Source organism: Ovis aries, chromosome 1 (assembly GCF_016772045.2).
Source record: "Ovis aries strain OAR_USU_Benz2616 breed Rambouillet chromosome 1, ARS-UI_Ramb_v3.0, whole genome shotgun sequence".
Classification (NCBI taxonomy): Eukaryota; Metazoa; Chordata; class Mammalia; order Artiodactyla; family Bovidae; genus Ovis; species Ovis aries.
Genome location: NC_056054.1, coordinates 77,965,922 through 77,985,472, shown reverse-complemented (window position 1 = coordinate 77,985,472; position 19,551 = coordinate 77,965,922). Strand labels below are relative to the sequence as shown.

At 40.9% G+C, this 19,551-nt stretch overlaps 1 long non-coding RNA gene across 1 annotated transcript; it reads left to right on the top strand.

Moving 5' to 3' along the window:
- The first annotated feature begins 8,505 nt into the window (after positions 1 to 8,505).
- Positions 8,506 to 11,028, top strand: LOC132658034 (uncharacterized). The gene is made up of 2 exons (XR_009596988.1): positions 8,506 to 8,754; positions 9,728 to 11,028. It is a non-coding gene; the product is annotated as an uncharacterized LOC132658034 (long non-coding RNA).
- Positions 11,029 to 19,551: the final 8,523 nt, after the last annotated feature.

The window sequence follows — 19,551 nt, the reverse complement described above, 5'->3', positions numbered from 1 at the left end:
GCAAGCCCCATTGTTTACTGATATTTTATCATTTCCTCTCATCTCACTCCCCATTCCTTTTCTCTCTTCCAAATCTTTCCTCTGAGTCTCCCACCACTCTCATCCCATGATGAAGCTTCTTACATCTTCATGGCACTTCTCTCTTTGCCTTAAATAAAATGTAGCTCTTTCCTGAGACACCAAGCAGGCTCTTGAATGACAGCTGCTCCTTTTCCCACATCCTGTGTAAAGCTTTTGGGTCTGAAAATTAAATCAGGACCTTCCTTACTCCCCACTATTGCTCTCAGACCATTTCTCCTCCACACTTTTGAAAAAGCCTCCATTTACTGTCACCAAACTTACAAACTTACCTGCAAATATACCCATAATTTCGCTCTCTTTTCCTCCTATTTCAATATTCCTTTCTGCTTGGGGTTGATCTCTCCACTCATGCTCTTGGCCCCATTCGCCTCCCAGCTTTGGAGGTACCTCGGAAAGTGGAACTGTTAGTCATTCAATCAGACATGACTCTTACAGCGCCATGGACTATATCTCGCCAGGCTCCTCTGTCCATGAGATTCTCCAGGAAAGAATACTGGAGTAGGTTGCCATGCCCTCTTCCAGGAGATCTTCATGACCCGGGGATCAAACCCACATCTTTTTTGTCTCCTGCATTGGCAGGCAGGGTTTTTTTTATCATCACTGAGCTACCAGGGGAGCCAAGTTGCCTAGGGACAATTCTTGACAGCCATGTGGCCCTAGGCAAGTTCTTTGCCATTTGTAAAATGAAGACCATAAGATTATTTCCTCTTATGAAGATTAAGTCCGTGAATATGTGTAAATATAGAATATATGTGTTCTATATTTAGGACAGTGCCTGATCCATTGCAAATATCATAGAAGTGTTTACTAAATCATTCACATTTTAAAATGTCTCTCCTGTAACACAAACCAAACCTACAAACAGTACACTTTCCCTAGATCCCACTTTCCTCTCTATGGGATCCCACTACCACACTATGCTTTTTGAAACACTGTTGACACTTACTGGGTGTCGACAGTAAGTGTCATTGCCTTGCATTTGTAGCACAACTTGCTGCAGATGGAACTCACTAAATCTATTCTTAAAAATGATACTATTTACAACTTCCTAGTTGAATCCAATAGCTTCTTTCCAGTCTTTACTGCTTTTTTTTAAATTGGTGTTTAATTATAAAGGCTTACTGCTGATTCTATAGCACCATTGTCTTCTTCTGTTTCTGCTCTTAAAAGTCCATCCACCCCACTCTGTCCCTTTAATGGTCCTTTCCTTTGGCACAATCCCCTAAACAGAGATGTCCCCAAGATTCTGCTCTAGATTTCTCGATGATCTCAGGCACTAGCAAAGCTTTGATCACCATTTCTAACTTCAATCTCCATTCCAGATCTGGGCTGAGACAAGGAGAGAGACATGCCTCCTGGACATCACCACTTGGATGAGAAGCTAAAACTAGTAAGTTCAAATGTATCCACCAGTCTGCCACCTCCACACATTTCCTACTCTCTGAGGTGTTTTTTTTGTTTTTTTGTTTGTTTGTTTTTAGGAAATGGTGCAGAGTTTACCCTGCCCCCTAAACCCAAATCCCATTTGTATTTCTTGGATGCCCCCTCTTCCTAAGCTTCCACATCTGGTCAATCATCTGTTGCTCTGATCTCTTCCAAGTCCATTTTTTTTCCTGAATCTCAAATCCACTGGGTTTCCGGTCTGCACCAGCCTCTTTGCCTCTATGGCCTCATTGAAGCCAAAGTGATCTTTCTGAAATTTGGACCTGATGCTCCGTTTCCCTGGCTGCCAGCATATCACAGGCTACCTGTTGCCCTAGAGTCCAAACTCTTAGCCCCCAACCAGGACATATTAGACGTCACTTGCAACTGCTGCAGAACTGCTTTTTAATAGTCTGGGAATTTGGCATGCCCCCTTGTTAAGTCAAGGCTATGGTTTTTCCAGTGGTCATGTATGGATGTGAGAGTTGGACTGTGAAGAAAGCTGAGCACCGAAGAATTGGTGCTTTTGAACTGTGGTGTTAGAAGACTCTTGAGAGTCCCTTGGACTGCAAGGAGATCCAACCAGTCCATCCTAAAGGAGATCAGCCCTTCGTGTTCTTTGGAAGGAATGATGCTAAAGCTGAAACTCTAGTACTTTGGCCACCTCATGCGAAGAGTTGTCTCATTGGAAAAGACTCTGATGCTGGGAGGGATTGGGGGCAGGAGGAGAAGGGGACGACAGAGAATGAGACGGCTGGATGGCATCACCGACTCGATGGACATGAGTTTGAGTGAACTCTGGGAGTTGGTGATGGACAAGGAGGCCTGGCATGCTGCGATTCATGGGGTTGCAAAGAGTTGTACATGACTGAGCTACTGAACTGAACTGAACTGAACTTGTTAAGTTATTGATGACTGAAATCAGTCAGGATAGGCACGGTCTATGGAAATCGATCAAAGACCCCAGAGCTGGTTTACCAACATATTTCACCTACCACCTCATCTCCTAAAACTTCCCAGCTGGAGCTCTGTTCTCCAGCTGTACTGAAACTGAACCATTGCCAAGTGCCTACTAATTCTCCACCCTTGTACCACACTGCCGCCAAAGGGCATTTCCTCCTCTTCTATGGTCTCTATGCTACTCATTCTTACATTAGTCCTCACCGCTTCAAGGAGGCCTTTCCTGATGCTCCACCCTCAGATTAACTGCTATGCTCCTTACCTGGTGGCTCAGACAGTAAAGAATCTGCCTGCAATGCAAGAGATCCAGGTTCGATCCCTGGATCAGGGAGATCCCCTGGAGAAGGGAATGTCAACCCACTCCAGAATTCTTGCCTGGGAAATTCCATGGACAGAAGAGCCTGGTGGGCTACAGTCCATGGGGTCACAAAGAGTCAGATTTGACTGAGTGATTAACACACACTCCTTCTATGTTGTGTCACAGCACCTTGTCCTTAACAAGTCTGTGTTTGCATCCATAACTGCATATAAAGTGAAGGCTTTCTATCTGCCACACAGTGTAGAAAAAGTTGAAACGCATGACCTCATTTAATCCTCATGATAATCATATGAGGTGTTTGCTTTAAGATAGAGAAATTTAGTATCAGAGCAGTTCTGTATGCTCCACGAGGTTAGAGGCTACCTGCACACCCAGTGTATATCACAGTGCTGGTACTCAGTAGTTGTTCAACACAAGTAGACATTGAATAAATTAATTCTAAACCACTAAAACAACTGCTTGCCAAATTCTACATTATAACATTCACCGCTTTTGGTCCCCACATTTATCAATATTCATATATCCTCTACAATTGTACAAATGATATTGACTGAGAAGTTTCCCCACGGCTCTCCATAAACAGCTGGTGCAAGACTCCTTTTGCAGGCAGCAGTGATCAAGAGTGCACCATAAACCCTATCATTAATCAGACCCCAACTACACGTTGCTTCTGAGTTTCCATCTACCTATCAAGTCTCGGGGGCTAGGGTTTCTGTCTTAAAAGCATTGGCTTCCAGAGGTTCTGAAGGATGCTCAAGTACTTTTTCAGTGTTTTATCTTTAAGTTTTGATTTCTCCATGACCACAGCTGAAATTCAATTGACCTTTTCCCATGGTTTCAAAACAGCAGCTAAGAAGCTGAGTTTTAAAACTGAACCAGAGACAGGGGTTATGAACCTGAGTGCTCTCCCAGCCATTTGGTTGCACTGTAGACAATTAGGGAACAGTTTTCCCCCCCAATTAAATGATATTTATTTGAGAATGAAACTGCTCCCAACTGACTTTACCTCTTGGGTTTCTTTGGCATTCATGACAAGTGTCTGTTGTACCTTAGTGGGACCTTTCCTATCAATGGCATCCTTCACCTCTCTGTTGTCCCATTATGTATTGGTTCCTTAAATGGGCTCAAAAATCCTAAATACAAGAGAGCATTTCCTCCTTGGAATGGAACCATATGTTTCCTGTAAGTAGAGCAATGTTTTATTTGAATCATTAAGAAAAATCAACCAAATCAAGGTAAAATAATTTTAGGTCAATTGATTAAAAATTGGTTCTTTTTAAAATGATGTGTAAAACTCAAACTTTTATTGATTACTCCTGAAAATTCACTACCAGAATCAGAGATGCACTAATGGGAGGCCATTGTATTTGAAGAAAACCAAAGTAAAACCATTTTATGAGAAGGGTTCACTCTCCCTTTTCTTTAGTCTCCTTTGCCAAAGTATGCAACACACCAAACCAGACTGAAATAAGCTTTGTTATGAGAATTACATAAAGGGGGCTACTTACCTGATTCAGATTTCTATAGTTCACCATACTTCAGAGGGGATTCTTTTTTTTTTCTAATTTTTTTTTTTTTTACTTTATTTTACTTTACAATAGTGTATTGGTTTTGCCATACATTGACATGAATCCATCACGGGTGTACATGAGTTCCCAAACATGAACCCCCCTCCCACCTCCCACCCCATATCATCTCTCTGGATCATCCCCGTGCACCAGCCCCAAGCATCCTGTATCCTGCACCGAACATAGACTGGCGATTCGTTTCTTACATGATAGTATACATGTTTCAATGCCATTCTCCCAAATCATCCCACCCTCTCCCTCTCCCTCTGAGTCCAAAAGTCCACTCTACACATCTGTGCCTCTTTTGCTGTCTCACATACAGGGTCATCATTACCATCTTTCTAAATTCCATATATATGTGTTAGTATACTGTATTGGTGTTTTTCTTTCTGGCTTACTTCACTCTGTATAATTGGCTCCAGTTTCATCCATCTCATTAGAACTGATTCAAATGTATTCTTTTTAATGGCTGAGTAATACTCCATTGTGTATATGTACCACAGCTTTCTTATCCATTCATCTGCTGATGGACATCTAGGTTGCTTCCATGTCCTGGCTATTATAAACAGTGCTGCGATGAACATTGGGGTACATGTGTCTCTTTCAATTCTGGTTTCCTCGGTGTGTATGCCCAGCAGTGGGACTGCTGGGTCATAAGGCAGTTCTATTTGCAATTTTTTAAGGAATCTCCACACTGTTCTCCATAGTGGCTGTACTAGTTTGCATTCCCACTAACAGTGTAAGAGGGTTCCCTTTTCTCCACACCCTCTCCAGCATTTATTGCTTGCAGACTTTTGGATCGCAGCCATTCTGACTGGTGTGAAGTGGTACCTCATTGTGAGCTTGATTTGCATTTCTCTAATAATGAGTGATGTTGAGCATCTTTTCATGTGTTTGTTAGCCATCCGTATGTCTTCTTTGGAGAAATGTCTATTTAGTTCTTTGGCCCATTTTTTGATTGGGTCATTTATTTTTCTGGAATTGAGCTGCATAAGTTGCTTGTATATTTTTGAGATTAGTTGTTGGTCGGTTGCTTCATTTGCTATTATTTTCTCCCATTCAGAAGGCTGTCTTTTCACCTTGCTTCTATTTTTCCTTTGTTGTGCAGAAGCTTTTAATTTTAATTAGATCCCATTATTTCCAGAATTCTGGGAGGTGGATCATAGAGGATCCTGCTGTGATTTGTGTCGGAGAGTGTTTTGCCTATATTCTCCTCTAGGAGTTTTATAGTTTCTGGTCTTACATTTAGATCTTTAATCCATTTTGAGTTTATTTTTGTGTGTGGTGTTAGAAAGTGATCTAGATAAAACGACTTCCGTGGCAGTCCAGTGGCTAAAATTCCTGTTTCCGCTGTAGGAAGAAACTAAGATCCCACATGCTGCACAGCATAGCCAAAAAATATATATAAATAAATAAATATAAATTTTAAGATAAAAAATAAGAGAAGCAATTAAAAATGTTTGCTGAAAATAAAGGAACCCACATTCTGTACTGCGGACCACATGTAAAATGAGCAGTGAATTATATCACTGTTAATATCCACTATGTATGGAAAGCTGTTTTGATTAAAATTTTCTATTTCATTTACTTTTCTAAAATTTGGTCCACAAACTATATTCACAGGGAAGTACTGGATACAGCCATCATTGTATCATCAGTGTATCACCAATGAAGTGCTGATATCTTGAGTATGAGCTTAAATTTTGGATCTCCAAGTATAAACTTCTGAAAAGCCTCCATTTCCTTCTATATTTTTTAATTTAGCTGTAATACGCATATAATAAAGTGCTTAAATCTTAGGTACAGCTTAATTAATTTTTACATGTGTATACACCCATGAAACTATCATAAGGCTTCCCAGGGCCCATTCCAGGTCAATATCCTCCAAGGATAACCACTGTTCTTCTATTTCCATGAGTTAGTTTTAACTGTCTTTGAACTTTATACAAATGGAAACAATTATTTTGTATCTGCCTTCTTTCACTCAAGGCTATGTCTGTGAGATTCATCCATGTTTTTGTGTGTAACAATAGCGTGCTCTTTTTCATTGTTTTGTAATATTCTACTGTGGATGGACATTTTGGTTTGTTTAAGTCTTGGTTATTATGAATGAAGGAACTATGAACATTCTTGTATATCTCTGAGGTGGAAGTATTTCTCTTTAGGTAAATACCTAGAAATAGAATTGCTGCAGTATAGAAGTGGCTATGTTTGGAAACTTTAGCTAATTGGAAAAAAATGGTGATGGGGAGACAAAAATTACCTTCTACTGGTATCTACTTGTGTTACTTGACATTCTTAGAGAGGATTTTATAATTGCAGTTGGCCAAATGAAACAGATGTGATTCTAGGTAAAATCGCAAGGAGCAAGTGGGAAGTCAGAAGGTACTTGAACTACATCACTGATACATTGCATATGGGCCGAATGAGAATTATTTGTGTGGTTTATTTGAACCTATCAGGAAATGCCAAAGTTCCAAATATTCTGGTCATTAAAAATTCTTAGAAAGATGAAAGTGCTCTAATTAAACTCAATTATAAGAGCTTTGATGCAATACAAAGCTCACCCTAGACCCCAAGTAATCACTAAGGAATACTTTTCAACAGGAAAGTAAATAGTACTCTCATCAACTTTGTTTTTTCCATTCGTCACTGTGGGGTTTGGTACTTCCAGTTGGAAGTCATCAGTGAGAATAAAAATATTTTCAATTATTATTTTATCCATGGCACCCACGTTCAAATAAAATGTCTCCTCCTCCCTCTCAGGGTTTTTCCTAGCTTGAGTTAATTCTTTGTGTAGAAAATAAAGCTGGTGCCAAATACAAGTTAATAATTATATTGTGCTATCCTCTGGGGAAGCTGAAGTCTGATCAACTTCCTCCACATTGCAGAACTGTTTCTTCTTCCCCTCGAATGTTTCCTTGCCCCTCCCCTACCCTCCTCTCAACCACCACACACAAATGACTTGTGTTTACCTTTTCTGTGCTAGTCTCCATTTGCATTTTATTCTTTATTACTCCACCTTATTCTCTGTAAAAACCCCTTTGAAAATACAGATCTCTAACTCTCTTCTCACATCCCACTGGCATTAGATCAATTATACAAAGGTTATCTTGAGGTTTTGTCTAGACTTAAAAAAAAAAAAAAAAAAGCATCCTGGGAATAGTTCCAGGCTTTTTGATTAACTGGGCAGTTCTGGAAATTGTCTGCTGTTGTCGTTCCTCACTTGAATTACGGTATTCATCACTGGTCCTCCATATCAGGGTGTGCTGCTGAGAGTTCTGCTAATACAGGATGTACCAGTTTGAACTCTCATGAAAGTGTTCATTCTGTGTTCATTCTCAGAAAGAGGTGAAATGATCTAAAGAGAAATATTTATTTAGATTTCTTAATAAAAGAGAGTCAATGTTAAACTTTTTCTAAAAAATTCTACAAAGTCCTTATCAAGATCAATGCAGTCCTCAAATTTTTTCCTTCTAATGGTCTTAACTTCTTTTGGCTCAATTTAACTTTGTTTCACAGACATTTGGATCAGAGCAGACTATGTTATACACTATGCAAGCAACCATTCTTCATGATCATCAACCGTGTTCCTATGTGGGAATCTACATGTACAATTCAGAAAACTATGGAACTATTTAGGGCACCTCCAGCAATGAAGCAGGTGACTTCCACCTCGGGTTCTCTGCTTACTCCTTGAAGCATTGAAGGCTTGTGAATGGCATCCATCCAAGCAAGAAACCAGTAGGTCGCCACGGAAACGACTGTGCAAAGGGAGCCCAAACCGAAGAAGGACAGTGTGGTTTTCTGGACTCTGTTTTTCTGATAAAGGAACCGTGAGGACCAATCAGCTCTTGCAGGTCCAAAACCATGGCCCAGGCCATTCCATTTCTAAGCCAGACATAATTGTGTTATTGGAAGAAGGAAGAAACCCCTGGATGGTTGTGAGAATAGAAACAAGAAGCTGGAATACAGATTTGGATTCAAGTTATAAAATAACCAGCGATAGAAAAACGTTTGTATCTGGGAAACATTCATCTCTTTTTCTGCATCAGATCATTCATGGTGGTGAGAAACTCTATGAAGAACGTGGGAAAGCTTTTTGTTGTGCCCCACACCTTGCTCAACATGGAAGAGTTCATTATGGAGCAGACTGCCAGGACTCCAAGATGGCGTCAGTTTTACCACTGAAGAAAAAGAAACTCCTGGATGTCAAATTAAGGGAGCTGCCAAGCTGGATACTAATGTGAGATTTCATCCCTAAAGGCATTGCTGGAGCGTTTCAAAGAGGTTATTGCCAGTATTACAACAAGTTAAACATGAAGAAAGGGAGTGTCGCTGGGCTTTCTGTGGTGCTGGCAGCTTACATGCTTATCAACTGTTGCCATTCTTACAAGGAGCTTTGTAAGTCTCTTGCGTTGTTTTGCCTTTGGTGGGGTTTCCTGTGACAGGGTGGTATTGGTTCTCTGTCAAATTAAGAAGTCCATCATTCTGCCAACAGCTGAAGAACTGAAAGGACTTATCAGAATATAGCCCATAAGTGAGAAAATTGTGGCAAAGACAGGAAAATGAGATGAGGATGGGGTAAAGGTAATACTTAGGCAGCTTTCTCTAAGTTACCGCAGGCAAAGGTTGGTAGAAAACTTGGCTTTATCTTCTAGCTGCTGCTGTGACTAAGTCGCTTGAGTTGTGTCTGACTCTGTGTGACCCCATAGACAGCAGCCCACTGGGCTCCCTCGTCCCTGGGGTTCTCCAGGCAAGAACACTGGAGTGGGTTGCCATTTCCTTCTCCAATGCATGAAAGTGAAAAGAGAAAGTGAAGTTGCTCGGTCGTGTCCGACTCTTGGCAACCCCGTGGACTGCAGCCTACTGGGCTCCTCCATCCCGTGGGATTTTCCAGGCGGGAGTACTGGAGTGGGTTGCCATTGCCTTCTCCATATCTTCCTAGTAGCCATTGTGAATAAGGAAATAGCTTGAGTGCTACAATCCAGTATCTGTAGTCTCTGGAAAAGCGTTTCTGAGACTTGAGGGGAGTGTGTCTGATAGGAGACACCTGGTCAGGAACTGTTTCCCTGGTGGCCGCTGACTGGGTTTCACGGACCATTTCTGGCTTCATTCAGCCCCTTGCCAGTCTGGCACCCAGAGCAATGAAGGATGGGCTCATGGGTGCTGTTTTTCTGAGTGGGTGTTCCTTCAGGGAAGGAAGAGGCTCCGTAGGGGGCAGATTAGCTCCTAATTCCTCAAACAGGTTGTGGGTCATCTCCTGAAAGGAATTCTCGGGATGGTTTCAAGTGGTCTTAGCCTGCTGCCCTCCCCGTCATCCTGTGCTTTCACCATACGTTTGAAGAAATTGATCATTTTGCCTTTCTAACTTCAGAACAAGAGCAGCGAAGCAAGTACCACTGAAGAGGGCACATTCTGCATTCCTGACCGTCACCTTTGCCAGGCACCCCTGAATCCTTTCATAGCCTATTGGAGAATTAACACCCAATTAAAGATGACTGGTTAAAAAAAAAATCTCTCTTAGCAACTTTCAAATCAAGTAATATGAACTATAATCACCATTCTATATATTACATCCCCATGAGTTATTTACTTTATAATTGGAAATTTGTGGCTTTTGGCCTTCTTCACACATTTCAGCCACTGCCTCTGGCAGCCATTAGTTTCTTCTCTGTATCTGTGACTTCAGTTCCATCTTTTTGTTTTTTATTTTTTTTCCAGAGTCCACATATAAATGAGGTCATACAGTATTGGTGTATGTCTTTCTCTGTCTGACTTCACTTAGTATAATGCCCTCACCCATCCATGTTGTCACAAATGGCAGGATTTCCTTCTTTTTATTATTGGATAATATTCAATTGTGTACATGCCACATTAAAAACAAATCTCTTGATGATCTCTTGTTTCTATGTCTTAGAAATTGTAAAAAGTGCTGCATTGAACACTGGAGTGTAGATATATTTTCAAAATAGTGATTTTGGTTCCTTTGGGTAAATACCAAGAAGTGGAACTGTTGGGTTAGATGGTAGTTTCTAGGTTTAATTTTTTGAGGAATCTCCATACTGTTTTTCATAATATCTGAACTAGTTGACATTCTCTCAGCAGTGTAGAGCTTCCCTGGTGTCTCTCAGATGGTAAAGAATCTGCCTGCAGTGCGGGAGACCCAGGTTCGATCCCTGGGTTGGCAAGATCCCCTGGAGAAGGGAATGGCTACCCAGTCCAGTGTTCTTGTCTGGACAATTTTATGGACAAAGGAGCCTGGTGGGCTGCAGTCAGTGGGGTTGCAAAGAGTCAGACACTACTGAGCAACTAACACACACATACACCAGCAATACACAAGGGCTCCCTTTTCTCTATGTTCTTGCCAACATTTGTTAGTTCTTGTTTTAATAGCCATTCCTACAGGTATGAGGTGACATTTTATTGTAATTTTGATTTGTATTTCCCTGATGATTAGTGATGTCGAGCACCTTTTCCTGTACTTATTGGCCATTTGTTTGTTTTCTTTGGAAAAATGTCTATTCAGAGCCTCTCATTTTTAAATTGGGTTGTTTGCTTTTCTGTTAAGTTGTATAAGGGTTTTTTAAAAATATATTGTAGATTATAAATCAACTATATTCTAATAGAAAATAAAACTTTTAAAGATAAATAAATAAAATTTTTTTAAAAAGAAAACTATGGTGACTGTAACTTTATTCAAATTGATCAGTAGGTGTGGCTACATGAGTGGCACCCAACAAATTGAGAATAGTCAATATGTTGATTACAAAACGAGATGAGCTCTGCCTTCATGAGATGGGCCAAGAGTTGCTTCTTGCTAAGTGCCTTTTGCATGCTTTACTACTGAAGAAAGGCAAGGTAGAAAGTAGAAACTAACATTCACTGAGTGTCACATGGCAAACACTCTGCAAACATTTTACATGGGTTCTGATTACCCCATTGGGTATGAAATAACTCTTCATAACAATGAGAACAGGGAATTCCTTAACCTAGGGGTGTTATGGAGTTTACAGATTCTTTTCCAGTCTGAGGGAAGTTTCTTGAGCGATGACTGGAAGGAGTTGAGCATCTGAGTCTAAAAGACTTCCCTGTTTTATTCAGTTTCATGCTCTGTGATGACCTAGGGGATAGGATGGTGGCGGCATGGAAGGAGGCTCAAGAGGAAGGACTTATATGTATACCTATAGCTGATTCACTTTATGTACAGCAGAAACTAACACAAAATTGTAAAGCAATTATATGCCAATTAAAAATGTTAATTTTTTTAAAATTAAGATTTCCCTGTCTTAAATAATTATTGGTCCAGCTCATGAGAATATTTTCTCAATTGCTGCTTCCTGTACTCAGCTTTGCCCTATCTCTGTTATTAAGTATTTAAAGCAGCTTGTTAATAATTTACTGCTCTGCTTCTCTACTGCTGTTTGGCTACCACCCCAGGGATGGAATTTCTCCTGGATCACAGCTCAGTTCTTATGTTCACTCTTGTCCTGCTTGGGCTGACTGCCCTACTCACTTTTTCAGAAACTCCTGGCAGTACTCCTGGTTGACTCCTGATTTTATACCTGCCAGTCTTGCTGATTCTTCCCAGATATTTCAGCTCTAGGTCAGTTTTGGACTTGTTCCACCTTGTTTGGTTTCCCATTCTTATATATCCCAACTTTAGATCTGACACACAGTACATGGTTGAAAAGGCACATATGGTTGTCTATATCTAGGGACCTCTGTACAGTTACACTGAATAGATCCCATTGACCAGGATGATTCTGGAAATTATTCTTTCCATTGACCTATAGATCTAGGCTAAAAAATAAAATCAAAGAGTATTCAAATAGTTGATCCTGAAAAACCAACAAAGAGTTGCAAGAGAATCCAAATCTACTTACGTAGTTTCTTGAGGAATAGCATCTAACGGTTGGATAATGCGTTAAGGAACGCTATGGGGCATCCTAGGTGGCACTAGTGGTAAACCTTGCCTGCCAGTACAGGAGATCTAAGAGACTCGGGCTGGATTCCTGGGTGGGAAAGATCCCCTGGAGGAGGGCACAGCAACACACTCCAGTATTCTTGCCTGGAGAAGCCCATGGATCAAGGAGCCTGGCAGGCTGCAGTCCATAGGGTTGCAGAGTCAGACCGACCGAAGCGACCTTTTCTGATGTTCGGTAAGTCTTCTATGATACCAAACAATTAGAAATCTCTGATTTTCTGATTACAGGATGGACTTAGTATAGTGCTAGGTGCCAGATATTTAGTTTAGTTTCTTTCGTGATTTCAAAGGAAAAGATTTAAAAATTATCTTTAAAAAACAGCCTTTTGTAAAAGGTTTAGCAATCCCTGCATGAGAGGAAAATGATTAAAGCTGATTAAATGTCGTTTTATTTCCCAGATGGCTGTCATCAGTTCTTTTCCTCCTTCTACGCGCATGTGACACCTCCATCTAGGGATGGAGTCTGTTCCTTCACCACCCAGAATCCGGGGTCTCCCCCTGGGTGCTTCAGCCAATAGAATATGATGGAAACGATATGGTGTCAGTTTTGGAACTGGCTTTTGTTAAGGACTGAAAGTTTCCATGTCCTATCTCTTGGAGCCCTGAACTGCCATATCAGAAGTGCAAGATACTTTGCTAAACAAAAAGACCTCTTGGAGGAGCTCAGAAATGCCACACATGTGATAAGAAGCCATCTTGTTTTGTGATAAGAAGCCATTTTGGTTCCACTCAGCCCAGTTGAACTTCCACATGACTCTAATTCAGCAGCTCTACAACTACAACTGCCGAGGGACCCCAAGTGAAGTCTGCCCAGATGAGCTCAGTCAACTCACAAAACTAGGAGAGGTAATAATAAATTGTGGTCTTAAGCCATTAACTGTTGATTACGTAACTGTAGACAACTAAGACAAGTGAGTCCCAAGGTACCCGATAAGGCAAGAATCCAAACCAATTACTTCCCATTAAAACATTTTTATCTCTGAATTTCCCTCCCCACATTCAACTCAGTTGGCCTTTCTCCAGTTGATTTATCCATTTTAGTAATGAATATGAATTATTACTGTTACGCTTAAGTCTTATATATGTATTATGTATGTGTATATGTCTATATAAATCTTAAAATTTGTTTGTAAATTTACTATATAAATACACAAAATTCACAAAAGCTGTTGGCACATTACAAAGCCATGATGGTAAAATTAATGGTGGGGAATCCCAGTGGAGATCACCAAATTTTACATATCAGTGATTTGTTGGACAATAAGGATGCTTTATCTGATATATGTTCTTATTCTTTTTCCATAAAAGGATATTAATGGAAGCCATTGTATGGCCCACTAAAAATATCCAACATGAGAATTTGCTATCTGGCTTCCAGGAGAAATGTGTCCTTTGCCATAATTAAGAGACCTCTCCAGCCCCCTGAAAGTGGAAATATAAAACTTCCTAGATCCACTTTTGCACTTCTGAACATCAAATCATTCTTCCTGCTGAAACCCTCTAACTCTGTATCCTGATTTCAATGACTAGACTTCTGGTTTGCCTTTTTTGTCCAAAAACAGAGAGGAAATGTTACATAGAGGGGAAATAGCCACTATATTCTACATTTACAACATACTAGCATTTTTCTCAAAGAAGACAATGGTACCCCACTCCAGTTCTCTTGCCTGGAAAATCCCGTGGATGGAGGAGCCTGATAGGCTGCAGTTCATGGGGTCGCTAAGAGTCAGACACGACTGAAGCTGCTTAGCAGCAGCAGCAGCAGCAACATTCTTCTACACGCTTATAGATCATCTCCTAGTCCAAGGATAAAAGTACTTTTCTTTTTCTCATTTCACTGCATCTCAGCAAAAGAGACTAGTGTCCATCAGCTTGCTTACTCCCCAACCCAAGTGAAATCCTTGATGCCTGTCTTTCCCTTCATGCTTTGAACCAACTCCATTATCAAGTCCTGTTAAATCTATCTCTGAGACCACAGAATTTTACACTTTAAATGGGTACAATTAAAAGAAATGTTATGGTATGTGAATTATACCTTAATAAAGCTATTATTTAAAAAATTAAAAATACATCTAAGAATCTTTCTGCTGCTCCTTGTCACCACCACTGTCATCCTTGTCCAAACTTCTGTCTTCTCTTGCTGAATTACTGTAGCAGCTTACTAAATGGTCTCCCTGCCTCAGGTCCTGCCCTTTTATGGCTTATTTCCATGTAGCAGTCAAAGTAATCCTCTAAGACATGGTAGAGTCAACTTTAAAGGGTTCACAAGTGCTTATTGCTAAATTTTCAGGAATTTCTTAAGCCAGTTGTTAAATACAGACATAATTAAAAATTAAATTTGGTAAATGTGTAATTAGGTAAATTGTAAGAAAACAAATACTCAAAAAAGAAAGAAAAAGCAATCTCTAAAAACATAATCCCTAACCTGTTGCTTTCTTGCTTTAAATCCATCCAACAATTTCCCATCACACTGAAAACAGAGCCTTCCAGACCCACTTGAACGCGTGTATACCTGTGACGTATTCATGTTGATGTATGGCAAAACCACTACAATATTGTAAAGTAAATAACCAATTAAAATAAATAAATTTATATTTTAAAAAATCTGGCCTCTCTTTTGAACTTTGTATCTACCACTCTCCACCTGTTCTTTTGACTTCTACCACACAGAAACGTGCCAAGTTGATTCCCATCTCGGGAATGAATAGTCTTAGCATCAACTGTTCACTCTGCCTCAGTTCAGTTCATTTGCTCAGTCATGTCTGACTCTTTGTGACCTCATGAACCGCAGCACACCAGGCTTCCCTATCACCAACTCCCAGAGTCCACCCAAACCCATGTCCATTATGTCAGTGATGCCATCCAACCATCTCATCCTCTGTCGTCCCCTTCTCCTCCCGCCTTCAATCTTTCCCCAGCATCAGGGTCTTTTCAAATGAGTCAGCTCTTTGCATCAGGTGGCCAAAGTATTGGAGTTTCAGCTTCAACATCAGTCCTTCAAATGAACACCCAGGACTTATCTCCTTTAGGATGGACTGCTTGGATCTCCTTTCAGTCCAAGGAACTCTCAACAGTCTTCTCCAACACCACAGTTCAAATGCATCAATTCTTGGATGCTCAGCTTTCTTTATAGTCCAACTCTCACATCCATACATGACTACTGGAAAAACCATAGCCTTGACTAGATGGACCTTTGTTGGCAAAGTAATGTCTCTGCTTTTTAATATGCTGTCTAGGTTGGTCATAAATTTCCTTCCAAGGAGTAAGCGTCATTTAATTTCATGGCTGCAATCACCATCAGCAGTGATTTTGGAGCCCCCCAAAAATAAAGTCAGCCACTGTTTCCCCATCTATTTGCCATGAAGCGATGGGACCAGATGCCATGATCTTCGTTTTCTCAATGTTGAGCTTTAAGCCAACTTTTCCACTCTCCTCTTTCACTTTCATCAAGAGGCTCTTTAGTTCCTCTTCACTTTCTGCCACAAGGGTGGTGTCATCTGCATATCTGAGGTTATTGATATTTCTCCCGGCAATATTGATCCCAGCTTGTGCTTCTTCACTCTGCCTAGGGCATGCTTTCTCCAGATCTTTCAGATCTTGGTTTGGTGTTTGCTCATCAGAGACCTTCCACGGCACTTCTATATGAAACAGTGGTCCCACCCAACTCTCTCAGTCCCAATTTATTCTTTATCTCTTTCACTTGCTTTATTTTTCTTTATATGCTCATCATTACATGATATTGTGTAGCACTGTTATTTATCCACAGCAATGTAGTCTCCATCAGTGAAGAGGCTCTGTCTTCAGCACTTAGAATAGTACCTGACACATGCAGCATATGCCCAGAAAAAAATGTTAGAATGCCGAATGAGTATTAATGATGAATGAAGATATAAATTTTATAAACATCCCTCTTTGCTAAGTTCACCAGTTCGTCTTCATATCACAGACCAAACCCAGAATATTACTAGGTTTTGCTCTGCTTGGGTCTTGTTTCTCCTCAAAGCTTGGTGGCTTGCAAGGTTCATAGTCACTTTGAAGAAATGCCAGCAACCTCAAACTAGTAGGTAGAAAAGGTCTCTAATATGCTCTCAAAAAATGTTGAAAGTTCTCTTCTCCCATCAAAAGGACACTAGGACAAATGTATGAGCCTTGTGCAACAAACCCATTTTCCTAAAATTATCCATGCTGTAGCTCAATAATACATTCTCCAAATTATTTATTGCATGTGAGTTTATGGCAGGCCCTTGCTGGACTTTGACTCTGTGACAGTAACTCAGTCAGGTCCAACGCCTTGTTACCCAATGAGCTATACAGTCCATGGAATTCTCAAGGCCAAAATACTGGAGTGGGTAGTCTTTGCCTTCTCCAGGGTATCTTCCCAACCCAGGAATTGAACCCAGGTCTCCGGCATTGTAGGTGGATTCTTTACGAGCTGAGCCACAAGAGAAGCCCAAGAATACTGGAATGGGTAGCCTATCCCTTTTCCAGGGTATCTTTCCAACATAGGAATCGAACCAGGGTCTCCTGCATTGCAGGAAGATTCTTTACCAACTGAGCTATCATTGACTCTATAATAATAAATTCAATGTAGCAACTTGAACGATCCCTTCTACTTCCCATGACTAATTTTACATATACGGTTTTAAAAATCTAATTTTTCAATGATATAATTATTTTTAACTTCAAAGAATGAACATATTTAATACTCTCTGCTTTGGTAAGAGCTACCTTAAAATCACTGCTTCCCATTGGCAGTTTCCTCTCTTAGTACATGTTCTCTGTCTTCTCTTTGCAGAATATGTCCATCTTCTTTTCAGAAGGGAGCCCACTCAGTGTACTCTTGATTCCACCCTTTTGCACTTCCCCTCCACCTTTCAATGTCTAGAGTTTTCATTATCTCAAAAGAACATCCCCAATCTGCACTGGAGTTGTTTTCCTTATCCATCAACACTAATCTCCTCCTTCAACCCCAGTACCACTTCCCATTTCTCTGCCTCCTGGTGCTCTCTGAAGTACTTGATACTACTGATCTCTCCCTCCTATTCAGATCCTCTTCAGCTCAGTGCTCCCACACTGTCCTGTCCTCAGATCAGGACAGTGCTCCCAGTCAGTGCTCCTCAGGCTCCCTCCAGGTGTAGCTTCATCTTTGCTCACCCTGCATGTGGGGAGCCCCCAAGATTCTGCCTTTCAGCCACATTCCCCTCTGATAATCTCTTGTGCATCCACAGTTTCAATTGTCACCTCTTTATGGGGTCCCACAGGTCTACATCTTTAATCACAACCACAACCCTAAATCCTAGTCCCCTAGACCCATATGGCTGCTAACCATTTCTATCTGAAATTCTTCCAATTCATCACAGCTAAAATAAAACATATTGTTTCCCTATTCCACAAGTCAGTGCTTTCTTATTTTTCCATTAATGACACGTCTACTCTTCTGTCATTTTCACCTCCTCTCTCTCTGCTCTCTCTCTCCTTTCTCCCCAAACACATCAGTTTTCAAGTATTGTTGATTTCCTTTGCAGGTTGTCTATATGCGTTCTGTCTTTTCCATTATATTTGTCAGTGTCGTGGTTCTCCCTTTATTATCTCTTCCCTGGACTCTTCAAATAGTCTTACAAATGTCTTCAGCTTCTCTCCAACCTCTTCTTCAATTAGCTTCCAAAATCTCCAATGGCTTGCCATTACTTACTGAATAGATGCTAAATTCTTTAGTCTGAAGTTTAAGTCACTATGATTTCTCTCTGTAGCATCTTAGTAATAGTGTCTGACTCTTTGCAACCCCATGGACTATAGCCCACCAGGCTCCTCTGTCCATGGAATTCTCCAGGCAAGAATACTGCAGTAGGTTACCATGCCCTCCTCCAGGGGATCTTTCTGACCCAGGGACTGAACTTGGTTCTCCTGCATTGTAGGCAGATTTTTTGCCATCTGAGCTGCAAGGAAGGGCTTCCCTGGTGGCTCAGATGTGGCATCATACCTCCCCCACCACCAAAAGTATACTATCCTCTTTTTTCCCGAGCACACTTTTTGTTTGAACAGCTTCATAAATTTCCTAATACTCTTCTTCACTTAGACTGACTTTCCTCATTTCCTTCTCACAAAATCTTAGTGTCCAATCTGAAGGATGGATCTATTAAACCTTCTATGCCTAACCCCAGTCAACAGAAATCCCTCTTTCCTCTTACATCTATAGTTGTTTATGCTTACTCCTTGGAAGAAAAATTGTGACCAGCCTAGATAGCATATTGAAAAGCAGAGACATTACTTTGCCAACAAAGGTCCGTCTAGTCAAGGCTATGGTTTTTCCTGTGGTCATGTATGGATGTGAGAGTTGGACTGTGAAGAAGGCTGAGCACCCAAGAATTGATGCTTTTGAACTGTGGTGTTGGAGAAGACTCTTGAGAGTCCCTTGGACTGCAAGGAGATCCAACCAGTCCATTCTGAAGGAGATCAGCCCTGGGATTTCTTTGGAAGGAATGATGCTGAAGCTGAAACTCCAGTACTTTGGCCACCTCATGTGAAGAGTTGACTCATTGGAAAAGACTCTGATGCTGGGAGGGATTGGGGGCAGAAGGAGAAGAGGATGACAGAGGATGAGATGGCTGGATGGCATCACTGAGTCGATGGAGGTGAGTCTGAGTGAACTCCGGGAGTTGGTGATGGACAGGGAGGCCTGGCGTGCTGCGATTCATGGGGTCGCAAAGAGTCGGACACAACTGAGCGACTGAACTGAACTGAACTGAACACTTCATTTAAAAATTTTTGGTTGTGTCTAGCTTACTTCCTCAACTATATTTTAAACTCCTTAAAAGTAAGGATGACTTCTCTGGTAAGATTATATTATTATCCTCAAAATATTCACTGTCTTCTCTGTGGAAGAATCATACTTGTCTGCCCTTCATGGGAAGTTCTGCTACATGACTGGCTTTAACCAATTAAACCTGAGCAGAACTAACATATACCACTTCTGGTCCACAGAGTGTTTCTGACATCTCTTTTGCCCCCCTGTCACTAGATAGCTTGTCCCAGTTAGTAGCTGCTCTTCCTGCCCAGATGCCAGAATAAAAATAAGAGAAGCAGAGGTGCACCTAACTCGCAGTGGACATTAACACAGATGAGGAAAAAACCACTGTTTTGTGAACTGTTGAAATCTGGGGATTGTTTGTTAAGGCAGCATAAATTAGCCTACATTGAATCCACTTCCTATCCAA